The sequence below is a fragment of the Mesocricetus auratus genome, unplaced genomic scaffold (genome assembly GCF_017639785.1).
Source record: "Mesocricetus auratus isolate SY011 unplaced genomic scaffold, BCM_Maur_2.0 Super-Scaffold_100011, whole genome shotgun sequence".
NCBI lineage: Eukaryota > Metazoa > Chordata > Mammalia > Rodentia > Cricetidae > Mesocricetus > Mesocricetus auratus.
In genome coordinates this window covers 45,040,898-45,068,579 of record NW_024429195.1, presented here as the reverse complement: position 1 = coordinate 45,068,579, position 27,682 = coordinate 45,040,898, and the positions used below count along the sequence as shown (strand labels likewise).

The window sequence follows — 27,682 nt, the reverse complement described above, 5'->3', positions numbered from 1 at the left end:
TACAAAGATACATGTGCAACTATGTGGTCTTTTTCTAAACTATTTTTTTACATTCTAAAATAGCACAGTTGATTCTGTGTGAGTTTATATTTACTAGCAGCATAAAAAGAAGGCCCCCTTCAAAGTGGCCAATCACAGTGGTTGTTTCTGTGCAGACAGGACCCGGAGGTTTGTGCAATTTCATGCTTGCTTTCATTTTCTAAAGCAAAAGTTACCTTTCTAAAGAAAAAAATCGTGGAAAATGAATCACAGTTGTTAAGTCTGTCTCGGTAATGGATGACGTTACATATAATTTTAAGCATTTTGTAATCTTTTTACTTTTAATATTTATGTATACAGTGTTCTGCATGTGTCCCTGCAGGCCAGAAGAGGGCACCAGATCTCATTACAGATGGTCGTGAGCCACCGTGTGGTTCCTGAGAATTGAACCCTGTTGCTCAGGAAGAGCAGCCAGTGCTCTTAACCTCTCAGCCATCTCTCCAGCCCCACATTTTAACTTTAACATTTAATTCCATTTTATAATTGACAAATAAAAATCATATTTACGGCGTACAGCGACTGTATTTGCACTGCAGAACACGGAGTCAAGTTACATACATCCTTCTATTTTAGGGAATCGAGTGTTTGGTCTGATTTTGATTCAGGACTTTTGTTTGTTTGTTTGCTTGCTTGTTTTAACTGGCAAGCTAGAGAGATGGCTCAGTGGTTAAGAGCACTGGCTGCTCTTGCAGAGGACCGAGGTACGATTTCCAATATCCACCTAGTGGCTCACTACTGTCTATAATTTCACTGTCAGGGGAGTCTGACGCTCTCTTCTGGCCTCCTCGGACTCTGCTCTTCCGTGGGGTTACCACCCCTTCCCTGTTTTTGCATTTTCCAGACGAGATGTCACAGTGTGGTCTAGACGGGTCTCGAACTCGATATGGCTGGGATGGGGCAGACCACCACGCCACACCCTCCGCGGTTGCTTAGCAACCAACATCCGATCCGTTTATCCAGCGTCAACAGAAACCCGGCGAAAGCGTAACATTGTCCCTAAATCGCTGATGCCTCCGCAGGTCGGGGACTAAAGCAAACGCCTCGATGCTGCGCAAGCACCGGCCACGCTCCGGAAGTAGTCGGCTCCGAGCCCCAACACAGGAAGTAGGAAGGCGCGCAGCATCCTGGGAAGAGTTGACCCAGCGCTTTGACTGTTACCAAGGCAACCGGAGAGGAGCCGGAAAGGCTCAGCGCTCACCCGCCGCAGGTGGCTTCTCGCTGTCTGTTATGCCTCCTTTTTCAGAATCTAAATTGAGAATATTAAAGTCACATAACAATGTGTTCTAGTGTAGATGTAAATTATCCTTTCCCAGTTGGGCAAATTAAAAATGAAAAACTCGTTATCAAGGTACCCAGAGGCAAATTAAAAATTTTATATGTTATCTATCAGGCTTTTTTTTTTCCTCTGTAGAAACATTTTTGTATAGCCAGGTTGGTGTGGGGAAAACTACTTTGTATCTTGCTGCCTTCATGTGTGTGTGTGAATAATGTAATTCTAGTATTAAAGTCTTCGGGAAGAAAAGGCATTGGTGTAAATATGTTTGCCCTAAGTTTGGATGCAGTAGTGAAAACAATTCTTTCATCAAGTTTGGCCATAAAGGAAAAGAGATGTCTGTAACCTGAGAAAACTAGCAAGTAAAAAAAAATGAAACTAACTGAGCTTTTTTCCAATTTATAGAGATGGACAATGACACTAGAACAAGGGGAGAAAGAAACCACAGAAAGATTTTTTTAAAAAGAAAGAGAAAGAAGGAAGGAAGGAGAAAGAAAGAGGAAAGACAGACAGACAAAGGAGGTAGCCGGTGTGTGGGCTAGCCACCTGCTGCATCCCTATTCAGGGGTGAGACGCATATATCAAGTCAATGAATTAACACAGCTCAGAAGAGCCTGAGAGACAAGGTGCCAAAGTGGATGGGGCCCGCTAGGAAATGAAGCCCTGAGGGAGGGAGCGATGACTGTATGGTTAAGACTTTTATGAGGGCTCTCTGGAAATGCCCAAATTCCTCACCACTTAATAATATTCCTCTCTTCTGAAACCTCAAGTTTAGCTGACACAACCTATATTGCTCTCAGCACCACGGTCTTCCCTGCTCCTACTAGTATAGCCCATCAAGTCCCACTTAAAGTATTCAGCTGCTTTCCCGATGCGAAATCTCCAGATCCACAATCTGCCAACAAGAAACAGGGCCAGGCCTGCCACAGCCAGGAAGCAAGAAAGGAGGCTTGGGAGGGGAAAGAAGGAAAGGAACGAGGCTAGAGTGTATGACATAGCAAACAGGTGTGGTATGGGGTGGCGGGTGGGAGTACTTGGTATGGAAGGTTTAAAGGGGGAATAGAGGTGGGGGATAGGAAAATTGAGGGTACAGAGGAGGGTTTCCCATAACTAAGGATACGTGAAAAAGCCATGGAGTCAGAGAGAGTTCAGCCAGCAGTAAAATTGGTTGCCACGAGGTCTGACGACCTGAGTTCAGTCCCCAGGACCCACATGTCGGAAGAGGGAAACAACTCCCACTAGCTGTGCCATGGTGCACTTTTCTGCGCACACACACACACACACACACACACACACACACACACGCACGCACGCACACACGAAAAAGAAACCTACTGCTTTATACATTAGCTAGGGAAATAGCGGTTGTTTTTGAGACAGTCTCACTATGTAGCCCTGGGTGTCCTAGAATTTGTTACATAGACCAGGATGACCTTGAACTCACAGACATCTGCCTGCCTCTGCCACTTGAATACTGGGATTAAAGGCAAGTGCTACCCTACCCGTGCCTGTCATGATTTCCGTTTTCTTTTTAATGTGGCTACCAGAACTACCTAAGCGGCTGGCACAATCCTCCTGAAGATGAGGTAGAAAGCCTTCATAACATTAGTGATTTCCAAAAGTGTCACAGTCAACTTTGTGTAAAGTTAATTTACGAAAAACAATTATGTGGGGTTTTTTTTGTTTTGTTTTTTGATTTGTTTGTTTGTTTTGGTTTTGGTTTTTACGAGACACGGTTTCTCTGTATTGTATTTGAGGCTGTCGGTCCAGCCCGGCCTCGAACTCACAGAGATCCGCCTGCCTCTTCCTCCCTAGTGCTGGTATTAAAGGCTTGCGCCACCACCGCCTGGCCAATTATGTGTTTTTTGTTTCCTTCCTCGAGACACTCTGGTGCAAAAATCAATATCTACTCTGAGTGGTTTTAATTTTTCAGAGTGGCCCTCCAATCACTAGGTGTCAGTGGCTATCTGATGAAGGCTGTCACACTCCACGGTGTGGCTTCATTCCAGGAGCCCATCAATCACAGACCCATCTGAAACAGTCTAGGAGACTCATCTCATTAAAACTGAATTAGCCCGATGTAGCCCAGCTAAGCGTTCTCCCGGGTAGTGTGCCAGCCACAGTGGGGATAGGTTTCTCTCCAGTTTATGGACTGCTCTTCTGGGTTTACAATACTGTCCCGAGTGTATTCAAAGGCGCGCGCGCGCATGTGTGTGTGTGTGTGTGTGTGTGTGTGAAATTCACCCTTTCACTAATTTTTATGGTGCTGGAGGATCAATTGTTTGATTGAGTATGCAGAGGATACAGTGTGATAATTCCGTACAACTAGAGCCTCTTTCTTCTAGCATCCTTGGCCCTGGTACCCATTATCTCCTTCTAGCATCCTTGGCACCCTTACGAGCAGTGGTCAGCTCTCTGTATTTCTACTGCTACAGCCACCGAGTACCACAACCTCACCAAGTCAAAGTCAAGGTGTGGGTCAGCAAAGCTGGCCTTCCTGAGGATTCTAGAGGAGAATCCGTTCCTTGCTCTTTCTGATTGTTGACAGGGCTCACATCTGTGAGGGACAGAGGCCTTGGTTTCCTACTGGCATCATCAGCTGTTCCCGGGAACTGAGGAGAGCCATCCTCCTTCCTCAAAATCAGAGTTCAAGAGGGTCAGAGAGAGATGGCCCCATGGTTAAGAGCACTGGCAGCACCGGGTATGATGGCTCGCACTTGTTTGAGACCAGCCTGATCTACATAGGGAGTTCCAGGGCAGTCAGGGCTACACAGAGACTGTCTTAAAAAATAAAAATAAAAAAGCTACACAATCAAATCTTAAAACAAATAAATAAAATATATAACATTTTTTAAAAACTGGAGCTGAAGCTTGGAGTCTCTCCTCGTCTGCCTTACCTACTTGACTCATCTTTTTAGAGCCTCTGTGATAATTCAGATCTCTCTGGATAATCCAGGATAATCTCCCCCCTTTTCAAGTCCGAAATCTTAACTCCTTCTGCGAAGTCATCTTGCTGTAAGACTTAACATGATCCTCAGGATAAAAATGTGGATGGGGGGGCGGGGTTGCTATTCCCATCTGTCACCGCTTCCTACCCAGGGTGTGCTGTCTGCTCTCTTCCCAGGTAGGGGAAGGTGAGGCAGGAGGTTAACTTTCATGCACGGTGGCCATCAGCACATTGATTAAACAAATGCTTGTTCAGTCTTTTCCAAACTAGTCAGTGAAATATCCCACACCCCCGGGCGGGTACCCGCCCCCCTCCCGGTTCCCATACAGAGTCTACAGGCCTGGCCACTTCTCCTGTTCCTGGGAACAGGCAACAACTTCAAGCTCTCTGCCTTGCTTCCTCATTGAAAATAGTAACAAATGCCCAGAGTTAAAGGCATTTGCCACCAAGCCTGATAACTTGAGTCCAGATCCCACCCCCCTATACACCAAGCCAGGCATCCTACAATGGTTCTAACTCTACTTCCATGGTATGTGATGCCTCTTCTGGCCTCTGCAAACACACAGGCATGCACCCATGCACACCCCTGCACACATGCACACACACGCACACTTGGACACTTGCAGCACACTCACACAAAACATGCACAAAAAATAAATAAGATCTTTAACAATAAGAAACTACCTCATGCGGTTGTAGTGGCGCACGCCTTTGATCCCAGCACTCAGGAGGCAGATGCAGAAGGATCTCTGTGAGTTCGAGGTCAAACCTCTGATTCCTCTAAAGAAGGAGCTCACAGTTTGCCACCCCTCCCCTTACCTTGCAGCGCTAGCCCCACAGCTGACTAGTGTCCCTTCTCTCTCCTCTGGGATCCTTCCACCCGCTGCCCGCCACACCCTTACCCACCAGAGTTCATCCTCGGCACCCTACAGGTGTCCCACTCCTCCGCACTCTCTATGGCTCTTCCCCTCAGTGAAGCTAAGCCTGACCCCCTTTTCAGATGCCCGCCTGATATCCACTCACAGGCTCTCCACGGTGCTCCTTCATCTCCACTCTGGTCCTCCAACGCCGCTGCCAGAACAACGAGCCCAGCGTCTTCCCCCATCCCATATTCCCAGCGGTCCTCAGGGCTTCTTTTCTAGGCGTTCCCATTTTACTACCTTGGGACTCAAACCCTGCCTGCTGATATATCAGAGTAACCTCCTGGCTAATTCTCGACTCCTCTCTGCTACCTCGATCGCTCTTTTGTTGTTGTTTTTGGGTTTTTTTGTTTGTTTGTTTGTTTTTCGAGACAGGGTTTCTCTGTGGCTTTGGAAGCTGTCCTGGAACTCGCTTGGTAGTCCAGGCTGGTCTCGAACTCACAGAGATCCGCCTGCCCCTGCCTCCTGAGTGCTGGGATTATAGGCATGCACACCAACGCCCGGCCCGCGATCGCTCTTTAAATACAAATCCGGGACTGGTGATGTAGCTCGACTGATAGAATATTTGTCTACCATGCACAAAAACCCGAGTTGGAACTCTAGCACTACATAAACCAAGTATGGTGGTAAGACATGTGCAATGTCAGGGCTCCAGCAGTTCAAGGTCGTCCTTAGCTAAATAGGAGGTTGGAAGGCAATCTGGGTTACATAGTGAGTTCCGAGCCTGCCTGGATTTTGGAGTGAGAGCATGCTCACAAAAAGAGAAATACTGGAGAGATGGATCAGTGTTTACGAGCTCCTGTTGCACTTGGTGAGGACTAGAGTTTGATTTCCAGCACACACACACACACACACACACACACACACACACACACACACACACGCACACACACACACACACACGGCAGCTAACAGTCATCCATAAGGACACCCACAGGCCCCATTTGTTTTGTTTTCCGTTTTCTTTCACAGCATTTGGGGTCAGAAGCAGGGCCTTGCAGGAGCTAAGCAGAGACTGTTACTGAGCTGCCCTCCAAACCTTGTTTCTTTTAAATGAGAATATGCAATATATGTCTACCCGGCTCCACCCCACATTGATTTTCACATTTGGGGATTATCTTAAGCCTCCCATGACCAGCAGGCAGAATCTAAGGACATTATGCCTTCGGAGATGCTGCCAGGCTCAGCTCTGAGTTCCGACTGCTTAATGGATCTTACACTTACTTCTTGGTCTGTGTCTGTGATTCTAACAGGGGTTCCCAGGACGTCGTCCCAGCTCTTGCCACGAGCGGGAGACAGAGAGGCCTTGTTTTGCTGAGACTCTTGTGGCCACCAGGTGGACCCAAATACCAGTTTAAAGAAGGCAGGGTCTCAACTCTAGTTCTAGAAATTTCATTGTCGGTTTTCTCTTATTCTCTCCCCCTTGTGACATGACATCCCTCGCACAGGTGACCTCTGCTTGGGAAGAGGAAATGTGGGAAGAGAAAGGGACAGCATCATTAGGAACTGTTGAGGAGGAAAGGGACCAGAAATGAGTGCAGGCTAAGGATTGGCAGAGACCTGGGTAATCAATGTTTGCTTCTTAGGCACATTCAGGGCGTTTTGATTTTCAAAGCAACAAATACAGATTTCTGAAAAGAGCCAGGTGTTGTGGTGCATGGCTGTAATCCTAGCCCTGGGGATTCAGAGGCAGCAAGCAGGTTCTAGAATTCTGGGCCAGCCTGAGCTACAGAGTAGATGGGGGAGGGGGTCATGACTAGCCTGTTCCATTTCTTCTTCATATACTGACACTCTTTCTCTTCTGATAAGAAAAAAAATCATTTACAGGGGCTGATTACAGGAAGTATTTTAACACCCTCCCCCAAAAAATGTTAGGGGAGAGAATGTAGCTCAATTAGTAGAGTTCTTCTCTCTCTCTCTCTCTCTCTCTCTCTCTCTCTCTCTCTCTCTCTCTCTCTCTCTCTCTCTCTCTCTCTCTCTCCCCCTCTTTTTTTTTTAAGATTTACTTATAATGCATACAGTGTTCTGTCTGCATGCATCCTTGCAGGCCAAAAGAGGGCACTAGATCTCCTTATAGATGGTTGTGAGCCAACATGTGGTTACTGGGAATTGAACTCAGGACTTCTGGAAGAGTAGCCAGTGTTCTTAACCATGGAGTCATCTCTCCAGCCCTAGAGTGCTTTTCTAATAGGCACACCACCACATGGACCCTCCTTAGATCTGTTGCTCCAGCATTTGGGAGGTAGAGGCAGGAAGATGGGAAATGCAAGGTGGGGGTTTGAAGAGTTGGCTCTGTAGTTAACAGCACATACTGCTCTCCCAGAGGACCTGAGTTCAGTTCCCAGAATATGTCAAGAGGCTCTAAACTACCTGTAACTCCAGTTCCTGGGGGGTCTGGTGCCCTCTTCTGGCTTCCTTGAGCACTACACCCACACATACACACACAGATAAACATTTATACATAATAAAAATAACAATATTTTTTTGTTTTTTTTTTCGAGACAGGGTTTCTCTGTATTGTTTTGGAGGCTGTCCTGGAACTCACTCTGTAGACCAGGCTGGCCTCGAACTCACAGAGATCCGCCTGCCTCTGCCTCCCGAGTGCTGGGATTAAAGGCGTGCGCCACCAACACCCGGCATAACAATATTTTTTAAAAGGAAGGAAGGACCTGGGGAGAGGTGTATATGCAGGCAGAACACTGTATGCTTAATAAATAAACTAGAACTTTTAAAAAACAAAAGGAAGGAGAAAATGGTTATCCTTGGCTATGTCACAAGTTTGAGGCCAAACTGAACTATATAAGACACTGTCTCAAATTTTTTAAAATAATTAAATGTTAGTGGCTGGTCACGCACAAAATGTATAGGACCTTTTCTATTTGCTCGTCACTAAATAAAATCTATCCCCATATCGTTCTGTCACAGTGCTTCATGGTGTTTGTGGCAAGTGCTTAAATGTTTTTCCTGTTCCCCTATTTATTAATTTGTATTCTCCGGAACTAAAGACTCTGTGATGGCAGTACCTGGGTCTATTCACCACTCTCTCACGCACTAAACAAAATGCATACTTGGGAAGACAGTTATTGAATGAATAAATGAGCAAAGAGAACGTTTAATGTCATCCAGGTCTACAGATTCGAGAGAGGGGAGTGGAATTCTGCTTGGCTTCCTTATTGAGCCTTCACATATGAGCAGGGTTATTAAGACTATTTCTTTTTTGTTTTTTCAGTAGCTCAGTTCTAATTACTTCTCATTTACCTGTGTTCTCCAAGAAGGACCACTTATGCCAATTACTGATGTTAAAACATAGAAATAAAAAATTTCACTGCTGAGATAGCAATCTGTTTAAATATGTCCTAATTGCATCTTGTTAGAGGCCTTCCTGATAAATCTTTATGAAAGCCAAGCCCTCCCCTGACACAACTTAATTATGGTAGAGCCACCACGTACCAGAATGAGCTGGGCTGGAGAGTAACGAGTCTCAGAGTTGAGGCCCAGCTAAGGCACTTACAGCCATCTGACCTGGAACAAGATGGCAGGCCATTTTCTGTGCCTGCACCTGACTATTAGCTGTGTGCCGGGTACCCACTAGACCCTCAGAACAGCACAATTGTCCCTTCCAAGCTACTCAAGACACATGAGGCTTAACCAGATAACACTAAGCCAGGCATGGTGCCCACACCTCTCATCCCAGCACATGGGAGACAGAGGCAGGAGGATCTCTGTCTTTTCTAAAGGCTTGAAAATTACTTATATTGCACCTCCTCTTTACTTAGGTAATATTATATCCTTCTGGAGTCTTCAATGGAGTTAAAGACAGATAGTTATAGTTTTCCTTATAAGAAAAGGTAAATTAGATATAAAACTTTAGACACACAAAGATAGGATAGATGATAGAGTAGTTTCTTTAATTTGTCAAATGCAAATAGACTAAATATTGTAACTATAATTCTTGCTTGATAACTGTTTTGTTAAATATAGTTTTACTATGTTAAAGTTAAAACCTTCCTTTATTTAGACAGAAAAGGGGAGATGATGTGGGATGTCCTGTATCCTGCAAATATGTGTTGCTTTTATTGGTTGATGAATAAAGCTGTTTTAGCCAACGGCCAAGCAGAGTACAAACAGGGGGGGGGGTGGAATTGAGGAGATGCGGAGATGCCATGTAACCACTGGGAAGGCAAGATATCAGGGCATCACCAGTAAGCCACAGCAACATGGTGATATACAGATTAGTAGAAATGGGTTAATTTATAATAGAGAGAGCTAGCCAGTAATAAGCCTAAGCCATTGGCCAGGCAACTATGAATATATATTAAGTCTCTGAGTGTTTATCTTATTGTCAGCAGCTTCAGGGGCCCAGTGGGTGGAGAGAAACCAATCAAATGGGACTGGGCTGGACAGAGAAACGTCTCCTCTACAGGCTTGTGATTCCAAGCTCAAGGTCTGCCTGGGCTACAGAGTGAGTTCAAACCAACATGGGTGACTTGGAGGGACCCTGCCCGAATTTGTTTTAAAGTAAGAAGATGGCTAGGGGAAAAGCTCAAGGATAGACTGTTGGCTACTTAGCATCTGCAAGGCCCTAGGTCCAAACACTGGCATAGGTGGAGAAAGAGGGAAGAGAATGAAACATAGCTCTGTGGCAGAGTGCGTGTCTGGCTTGTATGAGGCTCTAGGTTGGGTCCCCAGCACTATACATACACATACACAAACCACACACACCACACCATACACACACACACACACACACAGGAAAATAGAGGGGAAGAGATACCTGTGAAACATTAAATGTCCATTAAGAAAAGAACAAACACTGACTGTTTCTAGCAGTTGCCTTGATTTTGACTTTTTGTATCTTTCTGTGGTCTTTTTGTGGTCTTTCTCTAATCCGTGACCACCCCCATCCAGCTAAGGACTGAATCTGGGACCTTTTACCTACTAGCTAGGCAAATGTCCTACCACTGAGCTAAATCCCCAACCCCAAAGCATTCTAACAGGAAAAACCTAGATAAAAGCAATTCTCATAAGAGAAACCTGCATGGCCAAAAAAAAGTGCTAATCTCACCTGAGTCATCAGAGAAATGGAAACAAACCACAAGAAAGCCCTTCGTGCCAAATTCAACAAAAGGACGAGGTCTGACAGTTCCTCGAGTTGGTGGGTGTGACTGTGGGTAAGGGTGCTGATTTGAACAAGGTCTTTGAAGAATAATTCTAGAGTCATGGAAGATTTCCAAATCTTACGAACCAGCGATTCTGCCCCTGTTAGAAGATCCTAAGAGACCCCTGAGTGAGCACATCAAGAGATGCTTGAGCAGTGTTCCCAGTCTTTGCAAGCAGGGAGAGACTGGTCCAACGTTATTTAATGTGCACTGACCAGAAAGGACACTTAGGCTGTGGTCTATTCAAATAATTTGCACTGAGAGTCAGTTGACTCCGAAAGGCTATCAACGAGAAAACTCTCAGAAACATAATATGCAGGAAAAGGTGCAAGTTTCAGAAAAATAAACACCAAGTTCAGGACGTCCCAGGGGAGAGATGATCTGTGAGAGGGATGTTTAGGATTGACAATGTGGCTTTTCATGGTGTTTTTATTCGTTTTTAAAAGAGTTTTATTTATGTGTATGCACGTATATCTGCGTGTTTGTGCACACACATGTGGGCACCTTCACACTTAAGCCAGAAGAGGTGTCAGATCCCCTAGAGCTGGAGTACTGGTGCCTTTAAGCCACCCTTCCTGGCTTCGGGGCCTCTGGAAGAACAGCAAGCATCCGTAACTGCTGAGCCGTCTCTCCAGCCCCATCTTCTTTTTTTTTTAAATATTTTATTTATTTATTGTGTATACACTCTTCTGCCTACAGGCCAGCGGAGAGCACCAGATCTCATTCAAGGTGGTTGTGAGCCACTATGTGGTTGCTGGGAATTGAACTCAGGACCTCTGGAAGAACAGTCAGTGCTCTTAACCTCTGAGCCATCTCTCCAGCCCCCAGCCCCATCTTCTTAAACACGTCTTAAACAACGCAGAACGAGCTCTGTGTAAGTTAGACACCAGGAAGTGTGAATAGCCTCAGCTACTGGAAGGCGGAGGCAGGCAGTTCAAACACTTACCGGGTGGGTGCAGGAGTTCAGAGGCCCCAGGCAGCGCACAGTATGCTCTCCCCATTTTATAAAGAAACGAAGCACGAGTGCACGTCGTTAGTCCCAGCACTCGGGAGGCAGAGGCAGGTGGATCTCTGTGAGTTCAAGGCCAGGCTGGCCAGGCCAGAGTGAGTTCCAGGACACCCAGGGCTACACAGAGAAACCCTGTCTCAGAAAAAAAAAAAAAGAAAAGAGCAGAGCGAACCAGGGGCTGGCATGCGCAGTTCAATGTTCCACATGAACAAAGCCCTGAGTCCAGTTCTCACCATGAGGAAAAAGCTGATGTACATAAACTTGTTCCCAGTCTCCTTGCTATTTCTCTCATGTGTGTATTGGCATCTGTGATAACATGCAGGTCATTTTGGCTGTTCACTTTAAATAATCTAATTGGTGAAGGCACGGACTTTCCTGTGCGGGGGGTGAGCCAGGGTGCTGAGGCTCAAGTCCAGGACCTCACAGCCCAGGCAAGAACTCTCCCCCTGAGCTGCAACCTCACCCAGACATAAGCTCTGTTCATTGAAAACTTCTTTTGGGATTGGATGGATGGCTTAGCGGTTAGGAACACTGGCTGCTCTTCCAGAGGACCCAGGTTCAGTTCCCAGCACCCACAGGGCAGCTCACAGCTGTCTGTAACTCCAGTTCCAGGAGATCTGGCACCCTCACTCAGACATACATGCAGTCAAGACACCAATGCACATAAAATAAAAGTAGATAAGTTACTTTTTTTTTTTTTTTTGGTTTTTCAAGACAGGGTTTCTCTGTGTAGCTTTGGAGCCTGTCCTGGAACTTGCTCTGTAGACCAGGCTGGCCTCCAATTCATAGAGATCCTCCAGCCTCTGCCTCCCGAGTGCTGGGATTAAAGGTGTGCGCCACCACCACCCTGCTAAATAAGTTACTTTTAAAATAACTTTTTTGTGGTTTTTATTTTCTTTTCCAGAGACAGGGTTTCTCTAGGTAACCGTCCTGGTGTCCTGTAGACCATGCTGGCCTTGAACTCACAGAGTCACCTGCCTCTTTAATTCTGGTGGATTAAAGGCATGGGCCACTGCCACCACCCCAGCTAAGAAGTTCATTTTTTAATGAGATTTATTTAAACAGGAAATCGGGGCCCAAAACACATTCACAGATTGGGCCAGCCAGGGTGGTTCCAGGGCTCCGTCGGGCCTGCTGTTCATCCTGCTGAGCCAAGACTGGCCTCCTGCCTGTTGCTGCTGGCCCTGCTGGCCAGGTCTGGATCCACCCACTGCAACCTAGGAGACTGAACTGTTGGCATTGCAGTTGGAGCGACACTTGGCTCACGCCATGGGCACAATAAGGATCTGTGGAACCCTTGTTGAGCTCAGGATTCGCAGTCAGCAACTTTGCAGCATAAAGGAAAAGAAGGAAGCTGCATTCAAAGCCATGGGCTCTCTGGGTGCTGTGACCCCAAAAGCCAAGCCTGTTTCTCCAGCTGGCCCCAGGCCAGAAGTAGAAGCACAGACAAGTGACTGTGACCCAGAATGTCCCACCCCACTGAAGCCAGAATCGCACAGAATAGCGCATGTATTTTGACCACTACATAAAACTTCAGGAGTGCAGCTGAGCGGTGGTGGCGCACGCCTTTAATCCCAGCACTCGGGAGGCAGAGGCAGGCAGATCTCTGTGAGTTCAAGGCCAGGCCAGGCAACAGAGTTTATTCCAGGACAGCTAGAGCTGTTGATACACAGAGAAACCCAATCTCGAAGAAAAAAAAACAAAACAAAAACTTCAGGAGTGAAGGCCCACAAGCATGAAGTTCTTCGGCAGAGTTGTGGAAGGGACTCTTGACAACTGTCTTCCCTTTTGGGAAGGCCACCTGATGATGCCTGTTCTCCTTGCAGAGCCGGAAGGGCAGAATGGTATGACAATTGTCTTCACAAGGAGGCCTTATAGTTTCCTTCCTTTATAACAGGGTGTTTCCAGTTCAGATCCTGGAGGAGGAAGCGGTGATAAAAAGGAAAACCGACTGAGCAGTACAGAGAGTAGCTGAATTCCAGAGGCTGCCGCTGGTAAGGAGACTCATCCGTTAGCGTCAGCGTGCTGGCTGCTCCTCCAGAGGACACAGTTCAGTTCCCAGCACCCCACAGGACAGCTCGCAACATCTGTAACTCCAGTTCTAAGAGTCTGGACACCTCTGTAGCCTCCTCTGGCATCAGGGATGCACATGGTACACAGACATGTGTGCAGACAAAACACCCATAGCTATAAAAGCAGTTAAATTTTTTAAATAATTAACTTAAATATGTGTATTGGTGTGATGGTGTTGAATCCCCTGGAACTGAAGTTATGGACAGGTGTGAGCCACAATGTGGGTGCTGGGAACTGAATTCGGGGCCTGTGGAAGAAAAGCCAGTGCTCCCAACCGCTGAGCCATCTCTCCAGCAACCCCCCCTCCCGTTATGTTAAAGCATGGGGGAACCCTGGCAGGCCAGGGTGACCCAGGTGGGGAACAAAAACAAAAATGCCAGACAGAGCTCAGTGAGAAGTTTTATTAGAAAGGGGAGGGAAGGGGGGAGGAAGAAAAAAGAGACAGAGACACAGAAACAGAGAGGGACAGAAGAGAGGCGGGAGACAGGAAAAGTCCTGCCTGCCCCTGAGGAACAGTGGGAAAGAGAGAGAAAGAAAACACAGAAAGGGAAAAGAGAGTGGGAAAGAGAGCCAAAGTGGGCGGAGGTCTTTCTCTTAAGGGGTCCTTTGCACAGGCTGACCAGAGTGCTGCCTGAGTGTATTCTGTCAGGTGGCAGGGGCAGGCCAGCATAATGCCTGAATCCTTACACACACACACACACACACACACACACACACACACACTTTTAATTTTTGTAGAAGCTGCCGATGGGCGATAGGATGGTGTGGAGGGAGAGGACACGCCCATCCCCAGTCCCCAGCCTGACTGTGGCAAGTAGGAGGGAAACCTGGGAGAAGACGTCAATCATTTCACCTAAGCCTCATTCTCCAGATGACATCACAGCTTGGCAGACAGCAGCCCTGCTAACCTCCCACCTACCTCCAAGGACACAGGCCCTCACAGCCTTGCCACCCTGGGTGCAACCCGACCTCGTTCTCTCTGTCTGTTGGCTCCCCAGAAGGTGTGCAGCGTGTTCTCATCCTAAGGCATCTTTCTTCTACGCAGATTCTCTTCCCTGGCTCCAGGCCTCTGGGTATGCCTGTTCGAGCCCGGGGTCGAGAAAAAAACACCGTCTAAAGAGTGCCTGGCCTCCCCTCCCCCACACCCCCTCTTCAGAAGCTGTCCCTTTCTCTCTACCTCCCACAAACTGTCAATATCACTTGGAGCGATTCCCCCCCCCCCCAATACACAACCACTCAATCGCCTTCATCTTTCTTCTAAACAGCTCCGACCCTCGATGTTGGTTCTTTTCCCCCCCAACATCCCAATACTGAGACCTGAAGGCGGGCTCCCCCCCCCCTCCCCAGGGGCCGCCCATTTATCCTACACTTGGCTGTCTGGGCTGCTGGTCCTGGAAATACTGTGGGCCTGCATTCCCATTTGGCTGGGGGCGGGGGAGGGGTTGGTTGTTGCTCTCCCTGCCTTCATTGGACCACAGTTCATGCTCAGCCCACAAACTCGAGTGGCCACCCCGCAGAGTTCCAGCCCTCGGTCCTCACTTCCTAATTCCTCAGTGTGACAAAAAGATCGCCCACTCTGTTCATCCCCCAATACCATGCCCCACCTCCACTGAGGCACCCGGATCACCCAGCAGGCTGTCCCCCTCCGGCCTTCTCCTCATGCCCACCTGCAGCCAAGGCCTCCGGAGGCGCCCTTCTCCTCCAGAAGCCTGCAGGACTCCTTATACTAACTACCCATCCCCAGGTGGTTAAGCACTGCCAGCGAGTCTTTTCTGTTCAGCCTGGAACGGGCATTGAAACTGCCAATGCTGCTAGATCTAGCCCCCGCCTCTGTCTGCACACCTCATCACAAACATTTTAGAAGCACTTGTCTAATGGCTGTTTCTCCTCCACAGTGCCTAGGACGTAGACAGTAGATTCTGGATACACACGCAGATGGGTTTCGCGTCCTGCATATGCTGGCCTCAAAGCAGCCGGTGCTGATCAGAAGAGTGGTCACCTGCCTTAGAACCCTGACTTCCAGAATTCTCCCACAGGCCAGTTTCCTCCTAGCCCCTGCCAGCTCAGGTTCCAAAAACAGGCATCCAGGACTTCAGCCGATTGCTCTGGGTCACTGCTTGTCTGGGGGTTAGGGGGGGAGGGCAGGCTGCTGACCCACTCTGAAAAGCGGCCCCAGACCCTTGAGGGTTTCTGACTTGGGGTTAATGCTTCCTTGCCTTTCTCTGATGCTCAGTACAAGGAAATATCCCAGGTATGGAGGAAGAGGCTAGCGTAAACCCTGAGATGTGACACGTCCCTAGCTGAAGCCACTCCCGCCCAGCTTGCCCGCGGTCAAAGGCACCCAGGGGAGTCCCTGCCCTTGGGAGAGAAAGAAGACACTGCACCTTTAAGTCTGCAGCCAGTTCAGGAAAACAAGCTGTGATTTATATAAGCGGGAAAATCATGTGATTTGCAGGAACGCTGCCTCCTCCCCGGCCCCCGCCCCGTCACCAGTGAGTCCGTCCCAGAGGGTTGGGGCGAGGCCGGAGCTGGGCTGCTAGCTGGGCGCGGGGTGCGGGCGGGGGCGCCGGGGGGGCCTCTCTCTGGCCCGGCCTCCGATACGGGGGCCCAGGAGGTGGCAGCCCCTGGTGCACCACGGAGTTTGGTTCCCAGACTGGGTTGGGAATGCAGATCCCGGGCACTTCCCCTGCTTCCGGGACCCGCCACTGAGGTCGTACAAAGCCACCCGGGGTCCGTGTCGGGGTCTGTCCCCATCCCACCCCTACCCCACCCCCAGCCCTGGCCAGCTCGTCCTGCCCCCATCAGGCCAGAGTGTGTGTGTGGCTTGAGACACCCATGCTGTTCCCAACCTCCCAGAAAAAGGAAAACCCGGGCCCCACACACTGGCTTCTGTGTCGCAAAACACACAGCAGGAGGGGAGAACATTTTGGGAAATAATCTGGTTGGGAAAGGGAATAATGATGAACGTCAACCGTTCCCATAGCTCAGAGTGGCCGTGTCCAGGCCACCCGCTTTCGGGGAGAAAACAAAACCCTGATGTGGCCCTTTCAGACAGAACCAAGGTCCTGAAAAGCAGGGGGGGATGTTTTCAGTCTTAAAAGAGAGGTAGTACGACAGCTCCGGGAGCAAGGAAAAGGGTCACTCCGCGGTGGAAAGGGGTGGGTAAGGCCGCACTCGCAGCTGGCATAGAGTAGACACACTCTTCCAGCGCCGAGCCCAAGAGAAGTGGAGGGGCTTCCTCGGGAGAAGAGACGGATGTCTCTCAGCACCTCACCCTTTCCAGAAACCACAAAGATGGGCTCCCAAAGGATCCCAGAAAGAGTAACCAAGCCCAGACAGGCCCCTCAGCCTGTCAGAGACAGCACCCAGCGTAGATCAGTGGTTTCTAACGCTGTCACCCTTTAATACAGTTCCTCGTGATGTGGTAGGACCCCTCAACCACAAAATTATTTCTGTTGCTATTTCATAACTCTGATTTTGCTATGACTATGAATCGCCATGTAAATATCTGTGTTTTCCCATGGTCTTTGGTGACCCCTGTGAAAGGATCGTTGGACCCCCCCCACCCCAGGGGTCGCAGCCCACAGCTTGACAACCACTGATATAGATTCTATTTAATTTTCCACTTCAGGGGATGGATGAGGTACAGGATGAGTGTCGTCTCCTGCAGGAAAATCTTGACGCTGATGAACAATTTGGTAACATATCAACGGACTTTGACCTCAGACTCCAGCCTGGGTCAGTCGAGCCTGCCCTCTGCAGCTAAGGGCCAATGGAGCCATTCTCTGAGCACCCCCCACCCCACCCCCACCCCCGTGTCCCATGCTGAGCTCAGGGAGTCACCTGGAGTCCTGCCACACCACTAGGAGCAGACTCATCTTGGAGAGCAAATGTTTTCGGTCATTCTTTAAACCCTGGAGAAAAGCACTGTAGTTGACAGTATCCTACAGGATTCTAGTGGCTCACCCTCTTCGTTCACATACTAACACCATTCATCCAGTTACTGGGGTATTCAGCGTGTGCTTGGTACAGAGCTGGGTAGCGGGGGGTGCAATGTAAGGACAGCCGCTCCCTAAATCTGGATCCTACCTCACAGGAAAAGGCAAAGGAAAGAAAGAGGTTTCTGTCCTCTGCTGACACGCCTGGCCCCTCCCAGCCCACCCCCAGCAGGTGTTGCCCCCACCCCTCCCTGCTGTGTATGCCTAGTGGTTTTTTGCCAAGAGCCAGCTTCTAGAAGGCTCTAACTCTCTAGGGTTTGGGCGGCGGCTATAAGAGGTAACCTAAAGATCTGTCCGAAAAGTGAGATCAAAGTTGGCAGTCTCCTAAGCCACTCGCCAAAACGATAAAGCAGGCAAATTATAATTTAGTTCAGGGTCTCCCCCACCTGCTTGTGTTCGTTACCCAACCTTCCCCCTTCTACCCTCACCCCACCTCACCCCTGCACCCCTTCTATGCCCATCCAGCTTACAGGGTCCTTCTTCCCAAAGCTTCCTAGGCTAAGGACTTGCCCAGCTCAGGGCCCTCCCTGGGGAGCCAGGTGCCACCTCACTAATACAGCTCAGCTCAAATGCACCCCATCTCTAGGATGTAGGCACTGCACAGAGACCTGCTGGACTGCCCAGTCTCTTCTGTTCTTAGAGGGACCACTCCCTGAAGGTGCTCCACCATGTACCGTGCACTGAGAGCCTGCCCACGGCACTGCCAGGCCTCCTGGACCGTATCAGCCCCTGCCTTATCCTCGGTGTTATTCCAATATTTCCCACATTAACCATTTCTCCCGCTTCAAGCTTTCTCCCTCCTCCCATCACAGGCACAGCCTGATGATGCTCAGAGGAGGACCCGGCTGGGAGCCTGCTGCGAGCCAAGATTTTAAATGAACAAACAAATTAAGGCCTGAACTGAAAACACCCTAGAAGCAACAAACTCTGTTACCTTTAAAAGGAACCTCTGAGGGTTTTTTCTTTCTTTCTTTTTTTTTTTCAAATGCACCAAGGAGGGCAATGGGGAATGAGTGAAATCGGTGGTTCACCATGGACACCGTCTCTTTCAGGAAAAGAGGCCTCAGCAGGAAAAGGCAGCCTAGATCTTGCCAAACCCAACTGTTTTAAATTAGCCTTCCCGTAAGATGGGGTGCTGTCCTAACTGGCCTCCAGGGTCCTCCAAACAGCAAAGCTCCAAGGCTCTGTGTTTCCCCTAAACAACCTTTGAAAAAGCATTGATGTTCATAACAGAGTGGAAAACGGATCGGGGCTCAGGCCTGGGGCGGTAGCGGAAGCTAAGAACTGGGCTTTCACAGTGTCTCAGGCCTGCTCCCCTGAAAGGGCCCCTGCTCTTTCCCAAGCTGCCTCTGAGTAAAAGAGAGCATGTAACTCCCCCAGAGCAGAGAGGCCCAGGAGAGGGGAAAGCTGGCCCAGGCCCCAGTGCAAGCTCCCCTCTGACTCTGCACAGACATTCCTCCATCCCAGCTGGTGTGGGGGGGGGGGTGTTTTTGAACCTTCTAAACAGTACATCCTCCAGCCAGCCCAGGCCCCAGCATCTTGAACCCCCATTTATGGTTTTTATTGACAACTAGCACATTTGACAACCTCCCCAAATATGAACCCCACCAGGTCTCTTTCCCAGGGTCTAAGTAATGGACAACGCTGGGACCAAAGGGGCAGGGGATGTGGGGAAGTCAAACAGAGAAGTCCAGAGACTTGGTTCTCTGGGCCAAGGCTAGAGAGGACCAGAAGGATATGTCCCAGCCAGTCTCGTAGCCGCCTCCCTGCCACAGGAGCTGAGCCAATCCAGAAATCTTAGGATGAATCAACAGTTCCAGGAAGGACTGTCCCCCCTAGCCCACGCTTAACCTAGGTCCTGACCAAGAATCACCAAGCATTCTCAAAAACTCAAGGCACAGTCACTTTCCAAGCAAGGCTCCTCTGAGATCTCTGTGTGGATGAAGCCTGCCTGTTATACCCCCAATCCTCCACCCCTCTGAGTCCCTGCTACGCCTGGAAAGTCCAAAAAGCATATGGCCCCAATGCAGAAGACCTCAGGCCAGAGTTAAAGAGGAATCAGGTGTTTTAAAGAGTGTTGTTTCATCTGGGCGGTGGTGGCGCACACCTTTAATCCCAGCACTCGAGAGGCAGAGGCAGGTGGATCTCTGTGAGTTTGAGGCCAGCCTGGTCTACAGAGCAAGTTCCAGGACAGCCTCCAAAGCCACAGAGAAACCCTGTTTCGAAAAACCAAAAAAAAAAAAAAAAAAAAAAGTGTTGTTCCGAGCAAGGATTAAAAGGTGCATGCCTTTAATCCCAGAACTCAGAGGCAGAGGCAGGTGGATCTCTGCAAGTTCAAGGCCAGCCTGGTCTAAAAGTAAGTTTCAGGATAACCAGGGATGCTGTTACACAGAGAAACCCTGTCTTGAAAAACAAAGAGAGAGCTGGGCGGTGGTGGCGCACGCCTTTAATCCCAGCACTCAGGAGGCAGAGGCAGGCAGATCTCGGTGAGTTCGAGACCAGCCTGGTCTACAAGAGCCAGTTCCAGGACAGTCTCCAAAGCCACAGAGAAACCCTGTCTGGAAAAACCAAAAAAAAAAAAAAAAAAAAAAAGAAAAGAAAAGAAAAGAAAAAAAACCAAAGAGAGAGACAGACAGACAGACAGACAGACAGACAGACAGACAGACAGACAGACAGGCAGACAGAGTTCTGGACTTGGCATTGGTTCTAGCTTTATCTCTGTCCCCTAACCAGCACCTTGCCCTGTGTTTGTAGAAATTCGGAGGCAGGGAGCTCCACTGAGGTCCCCCCTGAACTGCCCAGTCTGTGCTCCAAGAAGAGACCTCCTTCTGTGTACCTGCCAAGACACTCTACTGAATGACTGGGGCCCCTTGCAGGAACTCCACCATTTCTCCCCAACTTCACAGACCCTTCCAAAGTGTGCCACCAATCGGTTCTCAGAGGGTTTAGGCTCCCCCTGGCCTGTGGCTTGGATCTCCTGCCTCTCTCCTTCCCAGCCTCCATGACCACCTTCCGCTCAGCAGCTGTCCTCTCCAGCAACTCCTAAGCAGCCTGGGCTCCTCCCTCTTGGTGTCTTCTCCCAGCCACTCCACGGTTCTCACAGCAGCAGACTTGGGGTCTGTGGTTACTAAGGAGAACTCGCTAATAGACATTACTCTTCTGAAAAATGGTCAACGATTCTGTACCTCCAAAACTTCCCTGCGTTCCTGAGTCCAGTCTTCAGTTTCCCTCTCTTTCTGTCTTTTTTAAAGTAATGTTAAGTGTATAGGTGACTCACCTGCGTGCCTGGTTTGTCACTTGCTTGCCTGCTGCCTGCAGAGGCCAGAAGAGGGCATTGAATCCCCTGGAACTGGAGATGGATGGATGGTACGGAGCCACCATGTGGGTGCTGGGAATTGAACCCGGGTCTCTGGAAGGGTTCTTAACCTCTGCGCCATCTCTTAAGTCCCGGCCACATCTTCAGCTTTCTTCCTCTTTCTCTGTTTTCTTTCAGATCCAGAGCAAACTTGAGCTCCTGTGGGTTTCTCCTGAAGAACATTTGTTTCACCTTCAGCGTGCCCAGAGTCCTCATCGCTCTCACGATAGCCCTTCCTCAAGGGGCTCTTCGTAGCCTCCTCCTCAGAAGGAGCCATGTTCTCCTGGACAGCAGTGGCCTCCCCTGGAATAACAAAGCATGCATGCCAGTTTATGTTCTAGATAGCACTAACCTTCCGTCCGTGCCACCCCAATCCTTACATCTGGCACCCAGATAGTTAAGCAATCTACCCCAAATTGCTCCTGGTGATTTGCTTTTAAATAAGTTTAAAAAAAAAAAACAAGCTGTGCAGTGGTGGTGGTGGCTGCGAATGCCTTTAATCCCAGCACTCGGGAAGCAGAGGCAGGGGAAGCTCTGTGAGTTCGAGGCCAGCCTAGTCTACAGAGCGAGTTCCAGGACAGCCAGTGCTACTCAGAGAAACCCTGTCTCAAAAACAAAACAAACAAACAAAACTAACCTGAGCATGACCTCAAGAGGGACTTGGAGTTAACCCACCATCAGTTTCCCTCTGTACCCAGCACAGCCCTGAAAACCTTGTGCACGTCCCTGAACTGAAAACACCTCACCTGTTCTCAGACCCTGTGGCCCACCACCTTTTGGTCAACGCTGCCCTTATTGCTGCAGGGCCCTTCTTTGAACCTAAGGGATTAAAACCGAAGAGCAGGGACAACTGGAACGGCATCACCTGTCGGTTCTATACCTAGACCTCTCGTAAAATCAGCTGTGTGCTTTTTAGCTGTCTCAATATGCTTATGAAGGAAAACAGGAAGATAATAGCCAGTCTCCATCAAGATAATGGAGGTGAATGTGCTTTGAGAAGTGTGTGCAAACCCGTTTCACCATCTCGTCTGCCTTATCGTACAAAAAATATCTCAAACCTAAGGAGGAAGCAGCTACCTGAAAACAGGGAGGTAGCCTGTAACATTCAGTAAACACAGCTACAGCCAGGGTACTTTAGTCATCAACCTAGCAAAGACAGAAGAACACCCTCTCCTGGTCTGTACCAGAAAACCCTCATTTTGCCAAGACACGTATGTCTCCATGATGAGGATTGTGTTTGGTGTTTAAAAAATATATTTGATGATGATGATGATGATGAGTGCTTTGCCTGTATACAACTTTGTGTACCACATGTGTGACTGGTGCCTGTAGAAGCCAGAAGAGGGGGTTGGATCCCAAGAAACCTGAATTACAGTTGTGAGCCACCACGTGGGTGCTGGGAACTGAACCAGCGATCTTAACCGCTGAGCCGTCTCTCCAGCCCCACAGTTGACTTTTATTCTGAGCCAGTGCCCAGCTTTGCTGACAGGTTGCTCATCGTACGGTTTTGACCAGCCACTGAGAGGGCTCCGAGCAGAAGCGTAGCTGGGGGTAGAGTATGTATGACAATAATAGTCCAAGAAGAATTGTACCCCCAGAACACATGTCCAGAAATGATACCTTCCAATGATGCCCAGAGCACACTAACATGCTGTCAACAAACTAGTGAGAAAAAAAAATGCCAGCACACATTGAGTGGCTAGACCAGACCGCAAAGCTCATGAAAAGATTGTCCAAAGGTGGCTCCCGTTGGTAGCGCTGGCCGCCCTTCAGTCTGCCCACCATTTGGGTTTACTGCCTTGGCTGTTTCCACAGGATGTAGAAGGCAGCTTTTCTCTTCTTTTAATGAAAGTTCTTCTTCCCTTCAGAGCCAAGAAACGAGTTCAGATCACAAGACCCAGATAAATGCCAAAGCATCGTTTCTCTCCCCAGGTATTCCTGCATCGCCATGACCCTCTGGTCCTCTCCGCAGGAGAGAACAGTCAATATGGACCCTTCCAGAGAAAGGTTCTAGGCCTCCTGGTTTCAGCAAACAAAGCTCGTGGGCCCCAGCTGCATGCAGATGGAAATCATCTGATGGAGGTCTTGTACTGACTTCACCAATAATTACGTTATGTCGTCCACACCCATCCCCACATTGCCTCCTTCCGACTCCCTTCCCACTCATCCTGGCTGTGCCAAGAAGCAGGAACCCAGCAGGGGATCTAGGGACACAACATGGGCGGTGCCGACTTCAGGCCCCTACCTTGTCCAGCCTCCCTCACAATTGCCGCCTCTGAAGCCAAAGCTGTAACATCCCGGGGCCAAGCTTTCACTTCAGCCCAGAAAGACTGTGGAGACTCCCTGGAAGTCTTCCTCCCAGAGGGAGCTTTATGGCTCATCTCTCTGTGGTGGCCCCGGAAACTCCCGGTGTCCTGCTCCTGCTGGTCTCCCCATCCTCTGTTCACAGCCATCTGGGAGCATCTACAGATCACCACATCCCAGCTTCTAAGACCCTCGTGAGGAAGAGGGTTGTCTTGGGGCTCTGAGAATGTCACTACAATTCCAAAACGCCTTTCTTCCCCGTTCTGTGGGGTTTTCCCTTTTCTCAGCACATAGGCCAGGCAGGTCAAGAGGACTTTGAACCCAGGGGCACCCGGTGGAATAAGATGGGGCCTCACCACGGCCGACTCACCCTTTCTCAGGGGTGGCCTGTATAGAGAACAGCAAGCCAGTGCTCACCCAACTTTACCACACTGGGTGCCAGGGAGAAGGCAGAGTGGGAGCCAGGACGATGAGACCCTGGAGCCTGAAGCTCTGTGGGGGGGAGAGGGGACAATTCCAGAGCTCCCCATTCCTGAAAGGGCTAGGACTGTCCCTTGAGGAGGAGCTACAAAGGGTCCACAGCAAGACACTAGCAGCCTGGAATGTAGGTGCAGCCACCGCCACCCAATCATCTCTAGCACCTAGTGCCAGCTACCCTCTCTGCTCCCTAGTAGAGGAGTCCCTCCTCAGAGGCCCTGGGTGGTGGTGCCGGCCCTGGGCTGGTGCAGGCCCACCCTGCCTTGTCACAGGAGCTCTGAAGAACTCCAGCCTCTGCCCTCACAAAGGCCCCCTCTGTCACAGCCTCGCTGAGAGCAGCTCCCCCAGGCTCCCCCACTCTTCTCCCACCCCACCCCCACCCCCACACATGTGCTTCCTGCAGGAACAGATTCTAAGCAGTTAATGTCAGATACAGTCTCCCCACAGCGTGCCGGAACAAAGGCCGCTCATGACTAAATGTGCTGGGGTGCTCGTCAGGGCTTAGGCAGACATAATTACAGGGAGAGGCAAAGCCACTCTGAGCAGCCACACCTGGCCACACAGTAAACAGCACTTCTTCCTGTTGAGATGGGGGAGCGAGAGACAGGGAGGCGACAAACCACCATTTGAATCATTTGGGGAGAAGCTATAAATACAAGAATGAGTCATTTGTAAAATATAATTTCATCCAAAGCTAGAAAAAAAAAATAGGAAAGACGTCCCTGTGCTATTTCAGGCTAAATTGTTCAAGGGTGTTCTGCCAGAACCTGGGGAAGGGACCCAGATGCCCACCAAAAACCAGGCTGGGACTCACAGATGGGCGTCCTCAAACTCGCCCCCTGCCAGGGTGCTGCTGGGGACCATGCCTTGGCACGGGCTGAGGCGGGAAGGCTGGCACTGCAGAACGCACAGCGTAGAGAACCGATAAGGATCAGGGCAGCCAGCCGGGCATCCAGGCCATGGAGCCGGACACTGGGCTAGGACAGGCATGCTGTTGGTTTTGGCTAACTCTTCCCCAGCCTTGGGGCGTTTCCCGTACAGAGTGATTTTCCTTTCTTTCTTTTTCTTTCTTCCTTTCTTCCTTCCTTTCCTTTTCTTAGCTAGTGTGACTCTTCCTGAGTCGTAGGAAGGTCCTTCCCAGTCCTTGGTTCCAGATGCTGGGGACAGTACATATTAAAAGTCTTCTCAGGGCAACAGATCAATAGGTTTGGCCAGGTCACCACTGTCATGCACACAGCTTTGAAGAGCATACTCAGTTACAGAGAGGAAGCCTCATAGATCTGTGTGATCTTCAACGATTTAGAGCGCTGGAGAGGTAGCTCTGTCATCTGAGAGCGCTGGAGAGGTGGCTCTGTCATCTGAGAGCGCTGGAGAGGTGGCTCTGTCATCTGAGAGCGCTGGAGAGGTGGCTCTGTCATCTGAGAGCGCTGGAGAGATGGCTCTGTCATCTGAGAGCGCTGGAGAGGTGGCTCTGTCATCTGAGAGCGCTGGAGAGGTGGCTCTGTCATCTGAGAGCGCTGGAGAGGTGGCTCTGTCATCTGAGAGCGCTGGAGAGGTGGCTCTGTCATCTGAGAGCGCTGGAGAGGTGGCTCGGTCATCTGAGAGCGCTGGAGAGGTGGCTCTGTCATCTGAGAGCGCTGGAGAGGTGGCTCTGTCCTCTGAGAGCTCTGGAGAGGTGGCTCTGTCATCTGAGAGTGCTGGAGAGGTGGCTCTGTCATCTGAGAGCGCTGGAGAGGTGGCTCTGTCATCTGAGAGCGCTGGAGAGGTGGCTCTGTCATCTGAGAGCGCTGGAGAGGTGGCTCTGTCATCTGAGAGCGCTGGAGAGGTAGCTCGGTCATCTGAGAGCGCTGGAGAGGTGGCTCTGCCCTCTGAGAGCGCTGGAGAGGTGGCTCTGTCCTCTGAGAGCTCTGGAGAGGTGGCTCTGTCATCTGAGAGTGCTGGAGAGGTGGCTCTGTCATCTGAGAGCGCTGGAGAGGTGGCTCTGTCCTCTGAGAGCTCTGGAGAGGTGGCGCTGTCCTCTGAGAGCGCTGGAGAGGTGGCTCTGTCATCTGAGAGCGCTGGAGAGGTGGCTCTGTCCTCTGAGAGCGCTGGAGAGGTAGCTCGGTCATCTGAGAGCGCTGGAGAGGTGGCTCTGTCCTCTGAGAGCTCTGGAGAGGTGGCTCTGTCATCTGAGAGTGCTGGAGAGGTGGCTCTGTCATCTGGGAGCGCTGGAGAGGTGGCTCTGTCATCTGAGAGCGCTGGAGAGGTAGCTCGGTCCTCTGAGAGCGCTGGAGAGGTGGCTCTGTCCTCTGAGAGCGCTGGAGAGGTGGCTCTGTCCTCTGAGAGCGCTGGAGAGGTGGCTCTGCCCTCTGAGAGCGCTGGAGAGGTGGCTCTGTCCTCTGAGAGCGCTGGCTGCTTTTGCAGTGGCCCCCGCTCGGTTCCCAGCACCCACGTTGTGTGACTTACAGCAGCCAGCTCGCTCCAAGGGATTTGACACTTCTGACCTCTGTGAACACCTGCACTCATGTGTGAGTTCCCACGTGCAGGCATGCACACCTATGTATAATTTTAAAAGGTTAAAAATAAAAATTTAAAGACTTAATTTCGCCGGGCATTGGTGGCGCATGCCTTTAATCCCAGCACTCGGGAGGCAGAGGCAGGAGGATCTCTGTGAGTTCGAGGCCAGCCTGGTCTACAAAGCAAGTTCCAGAACAGCCTCCAAGACAATACAGAGAAACCCTGTCTCAAAACAAAACAAAACAAAACAAAACAAAAAAGACTTAATTTCACTGGGTGGTGGTGTCCTACACCTTTTATTCCAGCACTCAGGTGGCAGAGGCAGGAGGATCTCTGTTCAAGGCCAGTCTTGTCTACAGAGCTAGTTCTAGGACAACCACAGCAACACAAAGAAACCCTGTCTCTAAAAACAAATGTTAATTTCATGACAGATCTTTGTTGAAAGACCCTCTTGTGGTTTGTTGGTGGTGGTGTGGTTTTGCTCTGTTTTCTAATGACTAAAGTTGTCAGGCATGAGAAGTTTGGACACTTGATTGACAGCTGCTGTCAAGCAGCCACTGAGTTGTCTTCTTGACCGCTGAGGCTTTTTCAGACGTCTCAGAGCCAGTCACAGAGACTTGGATCTGGTCCTAGAGACCGGGGAGACTTCAGACCAGGAACCACTGAGATGTCACCGCCGCCACTCCAGTGGCAGATTTTGCTTCAGGAAGCTTCACTTTGGCCATGGCTTCAAATGACACCTTCAGCCATCCCAGCTGTGCCCACATGGCCACCCCAGACGGTCTCTTAGCAGTCCTCAGTCTAGACCGGAAGGAAGCACCTCTCTGCCCCCATGAAGGCTAGTGCACACACGACGGGCAAGGTGTCCAAACAGAGCGCCTCTCACGCCATTTCCTGCCTCTTAAGTTCTGGAACCGCAGTCTGGGCTCCCATCCGGTTCTCAGGGTTCTGACCTCCCTTGGCCCTCTGTTTTCCCAGCATCTAGGCTCACACCTGTGGCCTTGAGCATGCTGACCGAGCCTTCTACCACTGAGCTGCAGCCCCAGCCTCGCATTCCATTTTGAGCTTCAGGTTCATCTGTTTATCATCCTTCTGCAGTGTGTAATCTGCTATTCACCTCATCCAATGTATTTCATATCTATACATATACATTTATACAGGCAGTATAATCTTTTTTTTTTTTTTTTTTTTTGGTTTTTCGAGACAGGGTTTCTCTGTATTGTTTTGGAGGCTGTCCTGGAACTCGCTTGGTAGACCAGGTTGGTCTCGAACTCACAGAGATCCACCTGCCTTTGCCTCCCAAGTGCTGGGATTAAAGGCGTGCACCACCACCACCCGGCCAGGCAGTATAATTTATATATATATTTTCATATCTAGAAGCTTGATTGAGAGCCTTCCTGTAGTTTTTTTGTGCATTTATTTAATATAGTTAACATTTTCCTTTCTTGAGCTTATAACACCTATCTTTCATGTCTTTGTCTATTATTATCATCTTCTTTCTAATCTCTATGTCATTTCTGGCTGTTTTTATTGATTGATTTGTCATTGTGGGTCACATTTTTTCCCAGCTATTTGTATGACTAACAATTTGGGGGAGTTCAAGACAGGGTTTCTCTGTGTAGCCCTGGCTGT

The 27,682-nt window shown here is 49.7% G+C and overlaps 1 long non-coding RNA gene across 2 annotated transcripts; it reads right to left on the bottom strand.

Annotated features, from left to right (window-relative positions):
- Positions 1 to 12,841: 12,841 nt before the first annotated feature.
- LOC121143263 lies at positions 12,842 to 24,536 on the bottom strand. 2 transcript variants are annotated; one of them, XR_005880457.1, is made up of 3 exons: positions 24,369 to 24,536; positions 20,696 to 21,076; positions 12,842 to 13,263 (listed from the first exon to the last, which is right to left on the bottom strand). It is a non-coding gene; the product is annotated as an uncharacterized LOC121143263 (long non-coding RNA). The 2 variants fall into 2 exon arrangements; XR_005880456.1 differs by lacking the exon at positions 24,369 to 24,536 and having other exon boundaries at positions 20,696 to 21,208.
- Positions 24,537 to 27,682: the final 3,146 nt, after the last annotated feature.